The following is a 14,221-nucleotide window of genomic DNA, read 5'->3' on the forward strand; positions in this document are numbered from 1 at the left end:
GGGATTAAGGAACTGGGTTATTGAATGTCTCTCTCTTCTTCCCTTTCTCTTCTCCTGTAGAACCCCAAAGGTTGACGCTCTCACCTTAGGTAAGTGAACGCCGTGCTCTCCATCTGCCTCGGGGCAGGGTGCTGTAACCAGTTTCTTCACTGGATAAGGGGAGCAGGCCTCTTGACTTCAGAGGACTGCTGTCCGTCGTTTACTGCACGAACGGTAAGTTTCGAGTAATTCTAATGTCTTTAAAGTCTTTAGTAATGATGTCTCTTATTTTGCAGGGTTCCGGTGATGGCGGATGACGGGCTGAAGTGAGTTGGAAATGGAGCCCGTGTGATGAATAGAAGCGCCTGGAAGCACGTAAGTAAGCGCTTGTTGCCTGCTTCACGATGCGCTCTAACTGTCTTTTTATTTTGCAGGTACAAGTTCGGAGCGGCTGCAGGGTGCCGGAATACCCACTGGGTTAGTTGTGGAAAGGAGTAATGGCACGTGAGTATTAAAGTTCCCCAATGTCTTTAAACGCACCTTGTTTTGTCTTTCAGATGCGGGATGCAGCGCCGAAGGCCTCCGGAGCGTGCGAAGAGTTGGTAAGCTTTTGTCTTTCAGATGCCGGAATGCAGTGTGAAGACCTCCGGAGCGCACGAAGAGTAGGTAAGCCTTTGTCTTTCAGATGCCGGAATGCAGCGCGAGGCGTTGGTGACAGCCGATGGACCAGGTAAGTGAAGAGCTGTCACTGAAGACCGTAATGCTAACCTGTTCTTTCTTGTCTTTATAGGTGTTGCTGAAGACTGGATTCAGGATGGTAAGCCTTTTCCCTTAGGCCCAGGATCAGATGCAGATGCAGAAGACACGATGAGCGTTCTGCTGCAGAGGATGCAGAATAACGCAAAGCAAGATTCATCCATCGGGTGTGGTTTAAGTAGCCTCCTGTAGTGCTTAGGTGTCTCCTTCCACAGCCACGTCTAGGTAAGAAAAGAGTTCCTGCTTTCCAGAAGAGTTCCAGTGTTCTGAATCTAGGGAGTGGCTCCTGCCCCACCCAACAGGAAAAGTAGTTCCAAACAGAAGAGGATCAGAGGCTCAACTGGCAGGCAAGTAAGCAGCATGGTCTGCTGCAGGTAAGTCCACCCAAGCATTATGAGCCCGGCGCTTCCAGCGCTGGGACTGGGCATATTTATGAGCCTGGTGCCACTGGCGCCAGGACTGGGTCCAAAAGGTCCCAATTGGGACTGGTTGGCACTCGGAACCTGGGTTATGGATCTGCTTCCAAGGGAGTTGGGAAAACCCTGACCTTTTGGAAGCAGAGATCATGACAGTACCCCCCCTCAAGGCCCCTCCCAAACCGGGCTTCTCCGGGGGTTTTGGCTTGTCAGGAAATGTTCGGTGAAATCTTTTGATTAGGCGAGGAGCGTGGACATATTCAGCAGGTTCCCAGGATCTCTCTTGGGGGCCGTAGCCTTTCCAGTCAATTAGGTAAAATAGTTTAGATTTGGAGATCTAGGAGTCCAGAATGCTTTTGACTTCAAACTCGAGTTCTCCATCAACTAGGATAGGTTTTGGAGATTTAGTTAGTCGGGTTTGAGGTTGCACAGGTTTTAATAGAGAGACGTGGAAGACCGGATGTATCTTCATGTGCGGGGGCAAGTCCAACTTGACCGCTACTGGGTTTACTATGGTAGTGATGGAATAGGGACCAAGGTATCTTGGGTTGAATGTGCGTGGCCCTTTTAGAGGTAGATACTTGGTGGATAACCAGACTTGATCCCCTACTTGATATTGAGGGGCTTCCTTCCGATGTTGATCTGCTCCTTTCTTGTATTGTTCTTTAGCCCTTTGAAGGTGAGAAACAGCTTCCTTAAAGGCTTGGGTGATTGTAGAATGCAGGTAGTCTACTGCTGGTGTTTCAAGATCTTGGAGGGGATCCAACTCCGAGGTTCGAGGGTGACTGCCGTACAAAAGAAAAAACAGGGTTTTCCCAGTTCCCGAATGGACAGAGTTATTGTAGGCATATTCGGCTATCCAAAGGATGTCTTTCCAAGTTTTTTCAGTTTGTTGCAGCATGCAGCGTAAATACTGTTCCAGAGTTTGATTGGTCCTCTCGGTTTGTCCGTCGGTCTGAGGGTGGTGACTGGTCGATAGTCTCACATCAATTTGAGCCGACCGACAGCAACTTCGCCAAAAATGAGAAATAAATTGACTACCTCGATCCGAAATTAGAACCGAAGGAAAACCGTGCAGTCGGACGATGTTTTCGAGAAATTCTCGGGCCAGAGTTGCTGCTGTTGGCAAGCCTTTGAGCGGAATGAAATGCGCCATCTTGGAGAATAAGTCCATGATTACTAGAATCGTATTGTATCCGGAGCATGGAGTTAGATCGGTGATGAAGTCCATAGAAAGCGTATGCCAAGGGCGAGGTGGGATGTCAATAGGGCGTAAGAGGCCTGCTGGTCTTTCGTTTTGACTCTTGTTTTGGGCGCATACTCCACAGGACATTATAAAGTCTCTGATATCTTTTTTCCAAGACGGCCACCAGAAGTAGCGCTTGATCTTTTCTGAGGTCTTGGCCATACCGGGATGTCCTTCCATTAAAGAATCGTGATAACAAGAGATTACTTTTTTCTGTAAATCTGTGCTGGGTAGGTATAATCGTTCTTGGAAATACAATAAGTTGTCCTTTACTGCAAAGTCCTTTCCCTGCAGATGCCAATTCTGTATGTCTGCTGGAGTTACAAGTTGCCTGGCTTTATCCTTAACTTCCTCTATGGATTCTGTGGCGATTACACCCAGAATTCTTTGTTCGGGAATGATTGGTACAGGTTTAGGGTTGATCAAGTGTTCTTCCACTCCCATCCGAGAAAGGGCATCAGCTTTACCGTTCTTTGTACCAGGTCGATAGGTAATTATGAAGTCAAACTCGGCAAAGAATAATGCCCAACGGAGTTGTCTAGAGGATTGGGCTTTTGCGGTTTTCAAATATTGCAGGTTTCGGTGATCAGTAATCACAGTAACGGTGTGTCGGGCCCCCAGCAGATAATGCCGCCAAGCCTTAAAGGCAGACTTGATAGCCAGAAGTTCCTTGTCAGTAATCGTGTAATTAATTTCAGGAGGCGAGAATTTGCGGGACCAAAATGCCACGGGATGCAACTGATTGGTTACCGGGTCCTTTTGTGATAGAACTGCCCCCATGGCAAGGCTTGAAGCATCAGTTTCCACGATGTAGGGGAGTTCGGGGCGAGGGTGTTTTAAGATTGGTGCAGATATAAATTTAGTCTTCAAATCCTGGAAAGCCTGTTCCGCCTCGGTAGACTTTTCAAAACGTTTGTTTTTCTTTAACAAGGCAGTGATGGGCTGGACTATTCGAGATAATTCGGGGATAAACCTGCGGTAAAAGTTAGCGAAGCCTAACATGCTTTGCACACCTTTTACGGAGGATGGTGATGGCCATTTGAGAACTGCATCGACCTTCTTTGAATCCATACGCACTCCGCCAGGTGATAATATGAATCCCAAGAATTCAACTTCAGTCACGTTGAAAACACATTTTTCCAACTTAGCGAAAAGTTTGTGTTGACGCAATCTTTCGAGGACCATTTTCACGTGTTTCCGATGTTCAGATTCCGATGAAGAATAAACGAGGATGTCGTCAATGTAAACAACAACACACACATCTATGAGCTCTCTGAGGACATCGTTCATAAAATATTGAAAGGCGGCCGGGGCATTGCAAAGTCCGAAGGGCATGACCTGATATTCAAATAGCCCATACTTGGTGCGGAAGGCCGTCTTCCATTCATCGCCCTCTTTTACTCGTACCAAGTGGTAAGCTCCTCTAAGATCCAGCTTTGTATATATGCATGCTTTTCTGACTTGGTCCAGGAGTTCAGGGATCAAAGGTAACGGATATCTATTCTTAACGGTGATCTGGTTCAGGGAGCGATAATCTATACAAGTTCTAAGGTCTCCTTCCTTTTTTGGAACGAAGAACAAAGCTGAAGAAGCAGGGGACTTGGAAGGACGAATAAACCCATTTGCCAGGTATTGATCCAGGTATTGTCGAAGGTGAAGGTTCTCAGGCTCGGTGAGGGCATAAATTCTACTACAAGGAGGAGTAGATCCAGGTATCAGGTCTATCTGGCAGTCATAAGACCTATGAGAAGGTAGAGAGTTAGCCTGATCCTTCCGGAAAACATCTTGGTATTCTAGGTATTCGGGAGGTAACTGGGGAGTCTCTGAAGAAATTGCTGCCAGTGCAACACCAGGTGGAAGGTGACAAGTAGAGACACATTCTGGAAACTGGACAGTTCTTGCTCGCCAATCGATCAGAGGATTGTGTTTCTCTAACCAAGGTTTTCCTAGAATAATCTGAAACTGAGGGGCCTTGATCACATCGAACACGATCTAGCGTCACTTCTTGAGTGGTATGCGTTACTGGCCCGGAGGCTATCTCCGTACCATCCACCGTAGTAATGACGTCCTTTACAGCCTTGGGACAAAAAGTTAGATTCATCCTCAAAACCATTTCATGATCCACATAATTGCCGATGGCACCGCTGTCGACGTAAGCTTCAATTGCATGTAATCGATCCGGATTATCAGGGCTAATGAGGTCCATAGGTATCACGAAATGCGAGGTCACGGAACTGGTTTTCACGCTCGGCAAGAGGACCTCTATTCTTGTCGGGCGAGGTCGTTTCCCTGCTCAGAGTTTGTAACTTTGGTAACTGCAGCTCCTACTGCCTTCTTGGCAGATTTCACCGGTCAGTCTCGAAGAAAGTGCCCTGAGTTTCCGCAATAGAGGCATAATTGCAACTGTTTTCTCCTTTCCCGCTCCTTTTGTGTTAGAGGACCTTTCAGACCCCCTATTTGCATGGGTTCCCCGGAGTCTACTCCTTTGGAAGGAGTTGGCGGTTTGGAAAATACTCGAGCATCAAACTTGGAACGATCGGCCTTCCTGTTCTGCAGTCTGTGATCTATTTGAACGACTAAGTCTATATAGTCCAAACAATTTTGTGGGGGATTCACTACTTGGGCTAACACATCTTTGAGCTCTCCACGTAGACCTCTATAAAACAGCGTAATCCTTTTGTCCTCAGGCCATTGAGTTTCCACTATCAGTCTGTTGAAAGACGCAATATAAGCCAAAAGGTCTTGATTACCTTGTCGCAACGAAATAAGCTCATTGTCCAAGGCCTGCCCCTGTGAATGTCTTGCGAACAGTTTTTCCATACTGAGCTGAAAAGCTTGAAAATCATGGAGGACCGGATCATCTTGATTTACTAGAGGGATCAACCAGTCTGCCGCATTGCCACTAAGGTACGAAAGCACGAAAGCTACTTTAGCTTGATCAGTTGGAAAGGCTGCTGGCCGGCATAAGAAATGCAACCGGCACTGATTGATAAATACTGCAAACCTCTTTGGGTCACCAGAAAATCGTTCGGGCGGAGCCAGAGGTACATTCCCAGGTAGGTTGATCTGCACTGGATTCATAGAGGATGTAGAAGGAAGATTTCCCCCGGATGCGGGTAACGGGGTCTGTCCGGCTTGTGACTGTAGCAATTGTCTAGCGAGATCATCTGTTCGCTCCTTGGAAATAATCAGTTCCCTTCTTAGAGCGTTCGTTTCCTGACGGGCTGCATGCACTTCTGCCCTTAGTTCCCCAAGTAACTGGGCTAGCTGGTCGGTATCCGAGGTTTCCATAGCGCCTGGACGGGAGTTTTGTGGTGGGCTTTGCGTTCTGTAACGCTCACCTGATTCCCGTAGAGGCGCTGGTCTTGACTGGGCGTATACCGTATCTTCAAAGGTGATGTGTAACACACGGCTGGCTCTTTGGGCTGGACCTCTGTGCACTGTATGTCTGGCTCGAAGGGTAAGATGTCTGCAGATAGAAAATATGGGATTAAGGAACTGGGTTATTGAATGTCTCTCTCTTCTTCCCTTTCTCTTCTCCTGTAGAACCCCAAAGGTTAACGCTCTCACCTTAGGTAAGTGAACGCCGTGCTCTCCATCTGCCTCGGGGCAGGGTGCTGTAACCAGTTTCTTCACTGGATAAGGGGAGCAGGCCTCTTGACTTCAGAGGACTGCTGTCCGTCGTTTACTGCACAAACGGTAAGTTTCGAGTAATTCTAATGTCTTTAAAGTCTTTAGTAATGATGTCTCTTATTTTGCAGGGTTCCGGCGATGGCGGATGACGGGCTGAAGTGAGTTGGAAATGGAGCCCGTGTGATGAATAGAAGCGCCTGGAAGCACGTAAGTAAGCGTTTGTTGCCTGCTTCACGATGCGCTCTAACTGTCTTTTTATTTTGCAGGTACAAGTTCGGAGCGGCTGCAGGGTGCCGGAATACCCACTGGGTTAGTTGTGGAAAGGAGTAATGGCACGCGAGTATTAAAGTTCCCCAATGTCTTTAAACGCACCTTGTTTTGTCTTTCAGATGCGGGATGCAGCGCCGAAGGCCTCCGGAGCGTGCAAAGAGTTGGTAAGCTTTTGTCTTTCAGATGCCGGAATGCAGTGTGAAGACCTCCGGAGCGCACGAAGAGTAGGTAAGCCTTTGTCTTTCAGATGCCGGAATGCAGCGCGAGGCGTTGGTGACAGCCGATGGACCAGGTAAGTGAAGAGCTGTCACTGAAGACCGTAATGCTAACCTGTTCTTTCTTGTCTTTATAGGTGTTGCTGAAGACTGGATTCAGGATGGTAAGCCTTTTCCCTTAGGCCCAGGATCAGATGCAGATGCAGAAGACACGATGAGCGTTCTGCTGCAGAGGATGCAGAATAACGCAAAGCAAGATTCATCCATCGGGTGTGGTTTAAATAGCCTCCTGTAGTGCTTAGGTGTCTCCTTCCACAGCCACGCCTAGGTAAGAAAAGAGTTCCTGCTTTCCAGAAGAGTTCCAGTGTTCTGAATCTAGGGAGTGGGTCCTGCCCCACCCAACAGGAAAAGTAGTTCCAAACAGAAGAGGATCAGATGCTCAACTGGCAGGCAAGTAAGCAGCATGGTCTGCTGCAGGTAAATCCACCCAAGCATTATGAGCCCGGCGCTTCCAGCGCTGGGACTGGGCATATTTATGAGCCTGGTGCCACTGGCGCCAGGACTGGGTCCAAAAGGTCCCAATTGGGACTGGTTGGCACTCGGAACCTGGGTTATGGATCTGCTTCCAAAGGAGTTGGGAAAACCCTGACCTTTTGGAAGCAGAGATCATGACACTAGAGTTGCGGCATGACTTGAGGCCAGCTTCTTCTTTGCCCTGCGCTTTAGGTCATTCCAGCGCTTATAGCAATCATTGGCTGTGCGCCTCACGATTCCAAGGGCACTTACGATGTCCGCAACGGTCTGCCAGTGTGCCTGGCGTTGTGCAGATGTGGTCTTGGATCCTGAAACAATGACCATCTCATTATCATGTCCGGACACATACTCGACAAGTGCATTCAGTTCGTCATCCGTGAAGCTGGGCTTCCTCGACGGGCCGGACTGTGTAGCCTTGTCTGGGGTATCAGCCTGTGCCGGACGAGCCCTCTTCCTCTTCCGCTTGGAAGGTGGTGGTGATCCTGAGTGTCCTGCGCCGCTCTGGACACTAGGGGCAGGAGCCCTGGTGGGCTCTGTATCAGGTGTGTGGGATTGCACACTCAGCATGGGAGTTGGTGCAGGCATTGGCTCAAGTGTAATGGTGTCAGGGGGAATGTCAGCAGGATGGACTAGGACCGACACTGTCCTGGCTGGGTGTGTGAGAGCTGGGGTGGATGGAGCCGCAGCTGCCCCTGCAGCCTCTCCGCCCTGCCTACTTGGGGCAGCAGATGACCTTGCTGCCCCAGATCCACGTGGCATGATGGCATCAACGTGCACCAGCGCACGTGTCGTAGCCCTGCTGACCTGGAAGTCAGCCATGGAGTCAGCCAGGTCTGGTGCCACAATGGGCTGGTCCAACAAGGGCTGAGCATGGATGGTGTCAGCCACATCAGCCTCAACGGGAGGGGGGGGGATTATGGGTGCCCTTGACTGGTCCTCCACACATGGGGGGACAGGCTCACCCTGCAAGTTGCGACCACGTCCCCTACCGGATCCACCACGGCCACCACTTGTGGCTCTTCCACCTTTGCCACCCTTACGGAATCCTCGCCTCCCAGCCATGGCACTGATATTAATGTGCGTATGGGAGTGGCTGTAGACTATTGTCCTGGGCAATTGGGGGTCAAAGGGGTTGGGTACCAGATGGTAATTGTACCCTAGTGCTCTAGCAAGGCTGAATGTAACCCCTGGGGAAAGATGACGGGTCACGCAACGCACAGGAGGCCCAAAAAAGGGAGATGACGTGCACGCAACCCCTCCTAGACCACGTGTGCAGAAAGAAAAACCTGCACGACGCTGTGGCATCCAGTAACACAAGAATGAACGTATGCGTGTCACACGCAGCCTAGAATGAACTCTGAAGGGGTAGGCTACACACGGGGCAAGCACAGATGTTAGATACGTGCGTGACTCACCGTCTGCCAGGTAAAAGAGCGTGAAAAATGAGCGCGTTTGGTTGGCAACACCGCCGCCGAAAGAAGATATGTACGCTGTCTGAGGAGACAGGACAACAGTAGAAGGGAACACTGTTTGAGGGAACAGGCCCAGGTACACCAGTACAAGAGAAAAAAGAGAAAGAGCTGTCAGAGGTAACAGGGAGTACGAACTGGAAACGCCGTGAAGTAAATCGCGTGTGAAACGACAAGAAGTACAGAATTCACCCACTCGCTCTCCACGAAAAGCACGTACAAGGAACTGGTGTTCTACACGTACCTTATATGCAGGCCCACACGTACAGCGTCACTTACGCGGCGTGTACGTGCTAGGCCCATTCCCACCAATTACACGCTTTGACACTTCTGCGTGTAGGTCAATTTTCACCAATTACACGCTTTGACACTTCTGCGTGTAGGTCCATTTTCACCAATTACACGCTTTGACACTTCTGCGTGTAGGTCCATTTTCACCAATTACACGCTTTGACACTTCTGCGTGTAGGTCCATTTTCACCAATTACACGCTTTGTAACTTCTGCGTGTAGGACTATTTCCACCAATAACACGCTTTGAGACTCGGACGTGTCACGCAACTTATTCCTACGCGTGCACGTGACTTCATAGACGCGCATACGCTGGTGACGCGTTTACGCGCTAAGGGCCTTTCATCGATTTACACGCAGACGTGTGGGATTTTCACGTGCAAAATCACTCCATATCAAGCTCTCCACGCGTACACACACGAAAGACCACGCTCCTGCCCAGGAGGCCAAATTACTGCCCCCCAGAGCCCTGAGCACGCTCCCACCTGCCATCTGCTGCTGCCTGACTGCCTGCTGCCCACGTGCCCTGCCATTTGCTGCCTGCACATCAGCCAGGGGTGCTGTTGCTGTGACCACCCCTGCTGGAACCAAAGGCTCCCGACTGCTTTTCCGTCGCCCCACAGCCCAGCCCCAGGACCCAGTTGCCCACCCACTCCTGCCTCTGGGGTTGCCATGTCGGGCACTACAACATCTGGCACCAGTGGCAACCCTCGGCCAAGGAGGCAGAGGGGCACCAGCTTCAGTGCCAGGGAAGTTGGTGTCCTGTTGGAGCATGTCCTGGGGCAGTATGATGCCCTCTTCGGAAGGTTGCGCGCCGACAAGGAAGGACGGACTCGGATCTGGATGGACATCGTGACTGCCATCAACGCGGAGGAGGTGGCAGTCCGCGACTACGAACGTGTCAGGAAGCGCTGGGAGGACTTCAGGTCCAGGACCCTCAACAAGGCCCGGCGCCTCATGATGGCAGCAGATGCTAAGGGGCGGGCGGGGCCACTTGTCGGAAGATCAGATGAGTGTCCTGGAACGCATATCCCCAGCCAGGTCCTTGAGAAGCTGACTCGTCTGGAGTCGAGTGGTAAGTGTACATGCATTCTGATTGTAAGCTGTGCGTGTGGTGGTGTGCCAGGAGTGTGCAGGTTGAACATGTATTTTTATGTGGCCAAGTAGGGGGTGTGTACAGGGCTGTGAGGGTGACACATGCGAGGGGTCTCATGTGTGACACATGGATGGTGCTTGTGTGTGTGGCCTTGCATGGCACAGGATGTGGAGGTATGATTGTCAGGTGTGACATGGATGTCAATCGAGACTCTGCAACAGTTGGCAGAGGTGTACACATGCATGCAGGTTTGGTGTTGTGTGTGCATGTGTAGTGTACTCCCTATGTTGCATGTGATGTGTGGATGACCTTTGGCTGCCCATGCTGTTGTATGTGAATGGATGATGCTGGCTGTTGCATTATGGCTGTGGTATGGCTCATGTGTGCAAGTTGAAATGACATGTGTGTTGGGGATTGTGATGCCATGTGTGAGGTTTACCAATGCCACTCATGTATAACTGTCATGTGTGTATGAGTCCATTTTACAGTGCCCTGATGCCTGTGTTTTCTTTCTCCCTGTCTGCAGCGTCAACTGATGAAGAGGGCGGAGAAGGTGCTGTGGAGCACAGCGGCAGGGGTCGCACCACCAGCCGGAGACGCAAGGCCCGGATCCCCTCCCAAGTTGTGATCTCGTCGGGGAGTGAGGAGTCTGGTGCCACCTCCCAGGCCGCAGCTGGCGAGGGGAGGTCCAAGAGGCGGAGGTCGGAGTTGGACTCCTCGGCAGCAGAAGGGGCAGCTGGGACCCCACAGGGCCCAACGGGGGAAGATGGCACGGAGTCATCCAGGTTGGTGGGGGCCTGGTGGAGGCTGCCCCTGGTGGCGGGGGGGGGTGGGGTTGGTGGGAGACATGGGTGGGGGCCTGGTGGAGGCTGCCCCTGGTTGCTGGGGGGTGGGGTGGTGGGAGACATGAGTGGGGGCCTGGTGGAGGCTGCCCCTGCACTGCTGGGGGGTGGGGGTGATAGGGGACATGGGTGGGGGCCTGGTGGAGGCTGCCCCTGGTGGCTGGGGGGTGGGGGTGGTGGGAGACATGAGTGGGGGCCTGGTGGAGGCTGCCCCTGCACTGCTGGGGGGTGGGGGTGGTGGGAGACATGAGTGGGGGCCTGGTGGAGGCTGCCCCTGGTGGCTGGGGGGTGGGGGTGGTGGGGGACATGAGTGGGGGCCTGGTGGAGGCTGCCCCTGCACTGCTGGGGTGGTGGGGGTGGTGGGAGACATGAGTGGGGGCCTGGTGGAGGCTGCCCCTGGTGGCGGGGGGGTGGGGGTGGTGGGAGACATGGGTGGGGGCCTGGTGGAGGCTGCCCCTGGTGGCGGGGGGGTGGGGGTGGTGGGAGACATGGGTGGGGGCCTGGTGGAGGCTGCCCCTGGTGGCGGGGGGGTGGGGGTGGTGGGAGACATGGGTGGGGGCCTGGTGGAGGCTGCCCCTGGTTGCTGGAGGGTGGGGGTGGTGGGAGACATGAGTGGGGGCCTGGTGGAGGCTGCCCCTGCACTGCTGGGGCGTGGGGGTGATAGGGGACATGGGTGGGGGCCTGGTGGAGGCTGCCCCTGCACTGCTGGGGGGTGGGGGTGATAGGGGACATTAGTGGGGGCCTGGTGGAGGCTGCCCCTGGCGGCTGGGGGTGGGGGTGGTGGGAGACATGAGTGGGGGCCTGGTGGAGGCTGCCCCTGCACTGCTGGGGGGGTGGGGGGTGATAGGGGACATTAGAGGGGGCCTGGTGGAGGCTGGCCCTGGTGGCTGGGGGTGGTGGGAGACATGAGTGGGGGCCTGGTGGAGGCTGCCCCTGCACTGCTGGGGGGTGGGGGTGGTGGGAGACATGAGTGGGGGCCTGGTGGAGGCTGCCCCTGGTGGCGGGGGGGTGGGGGTGGTGGGAGACATGGGTGGGGGCCTGGTGGAGGCTGCCCCTGGTGGCGGGGGGTGGGGGTGGTGGGAGACATGGGTGGGGGCCTGGTGGAGGCTGCCCCTGGTGGCGGGGGGGGGGGTGGGGTGGTGGGAGACATGGGTGGGGGCCTGGTGGAGGCTGCCCCTGGTTGCTGGGGGTGGTGGGAGACATGAGTGGGGGCCTGGTGGAGGCTGCCCCTGCACTGCTGGGGGGTGGGGGTGGTGGGAGACATGAGTGGGGGCCTGGTGGAGGCTGCCCCTGGTCCCTGGTGGCAGGGGGGTGGGGGTGGTGGGAGACATGGGTGGGGGCCTGGTGGAGGCTGCCCCTGGTGGCCGGGGGGTGGGGGTGGTGGGAGAAATGGGTGGGGGCCTGGTGGAGGCTGCCCCTGGTGGCGGGGGGGTGGGGGTGGTGGGAGACATGGGTGGGGGCCTGGTGGAGGCTGCCCCTGGTTGCTGGGGGGTGGGGGTGGTGGGAGACATGAGTGGGGGCCTGGTGGAGGCTGCCCCTGCACTGTTGGGGGGTGGGGGTGGTGGGAGATATGAGTGGGGGTCTGGTGGAGGCTGCCTCTTGTATCTGGGGGGTGGGGGTGGTGGGAGACATGAGTGGGGGCCTGTTGGAGGCTGCCCCTGGTGGCGGGGGGGGTGGGGGTGGTGGGAGACATGGGTGGGGGCCTGGTGGAGGCTGCCCCTTGTTGCTGGGGGTGGGGGTGGTGGGAGACATGAGTGGGGGCCTGGTGGAGGCTGCCCCTGCACTGCTGGGGGGTGGGGGTGATAGGGGACATGGGTGGGGGCCTGGTGGAGGCTGCCCCTGCACTGCTGGGGGGTGGGGGTGATAGGGGACATTAGTGGGGGCCTGGTGGAGGCTGCCCCTGGTGGCTGGGGGGTGGGGGTGGTGGGAGACATGAGTGGGGGCCTGGTGGAGGCTGCCCCTGCACTGCTGGGGGGTGGGGTGGTGGGAGACATGAGTGGGGGCCTGGTGGAGGCTGCCCCTGGTGGCGGGGGCGTGGGGGTGGTGGGAGACATGGGTGGGGGCCTGGTGGAGGCTGCCCCTTTTGGCGGGGGGGTGGGGGTGGTGGGAGACATGGGTGGGGGCCTCGTGGAGGCTGCCCCTGGTGGCGGGGGGGTGGGGGTGGTGGGAGACATGGGTGGGGGCCTGGTGGAGGCTGCCCCTGGTTGCTGGGTGGTGGGGGTGGTGGGAGACATGAGTGGGGGCCTGGTGGAGGCTGCCCCTGCACTGCTGGGGGGTGGGGGTGATAGGGGACATGGGTGGGGGCCTGGTGGAGGCTGCCCCTGCACTGCTGGGGGGTGGGGGTGATAGGGGACATTAGTGAGGGCCTGGTGGAGGCTGCCCCTGGTGGCTGGGGGGTGGGGGTGGTGGGAGACATGAGTGGGGGCCTGGTGGAGGCTGCCCCTGCACTGCTGGGGGGTGGGGGTGATAGGGGACAAGGGTGGGGGCCTGGTGGAGGCTGCCCCTGCACTGCTGGGGGGTGGGGGTGATAGGGGACATTAGTAGGGGCCTGGTGGAGGCTGCCCCTGGTGGCTGGGGGGTGGGGGTGGTGGGAGACATGAGTGGGGGCCTGGTGGAGGCTGCCCCTGCACTGCTGGGGGGTGGGGGTGGTGGGAGACATGAGTGGGGGCCTGGTGGAGGCTGCCCCTGGTGGCGGGGGGGTGGGGGTGGTGGGAGACATGAGTGGGGGCCTGGTGGAGGCTGCCCCTGCACTGCTGGGGGGTGGGGGTGGTGGGAAACATGAGTGGGGGCCTGGTGGAGGCTGCCCCTGGCGGCTGGGGGGTGGGGGTGGTGGGAGACATGAGTGGGGGCCTGGTGGAGGCTGCCCCTGCACTGCTGGGGGGTGGGGGTGATAGGGGACATGGGTGGGGGCCTGGTGGAGGCTGCCCTTGGTGGCTGGGGGGTGGGGGTGGTGGGAGACATGAGTGGGGGCCTGGTGGAGGCTGCCCCTGCACTGCTGGGGGGTGGGGGTGGTGGGAGACATGAGTGGGGGCCTGGTGGAGGCTGCCCCTGGTGGCTGGGGGGTGGGGGTGGTGGGAGACATGAGTGGGGGCCTGGTGGAGGCTGCCCCTGCACTGCTGGGGGGTGGGGGTGATAGGGGACATGGGTGGGGGCCTGGCGGAGGCTGCCCCTGGTGGCTGGGGGGTGGGGGTGGTGGGAGACATGAGTGGGGGCCTGGTGGAGGCTGCCCCTGCACTGCTGGGGGGTGGGGGTGGTGGGAGACATGGGTGGGGGCCTGGTGGAGGGTGCCCCTGGTGGCGGGGGGTGGGGGTGGTGGGAGACATGGGTGGGGGCCTGGTGGAGGCTGCCCCTGCACTGCTGGGGGGTGGGGGTGCAGGGGGACATGTGCAGGTGTGCAGGGTAGTCCCCTGTTTTGTGGGCTGCCTGCAGGGGCCGTGGAGGGTGTACAGGGAACACCTGTGAGGAGCCACCCAGC

The sequence above is a fragment of the Ambystoma mexicanum genome, chromosome 6q (genome assembly GCF_040938575.1).
Source record: "Ambystoma mexicanum isolate Mex_15411 chromosome 6q, UKY_AmexF1_1, whole genome shotgun sequence".
Classification (NCBI taxonomy): domain Eukaryota; kingdom Metazoa; phylum Chordata; class Amphibia; order Caudata; family Ambystomatidae; genus Ambystoma; species Ambystoma mexicanum.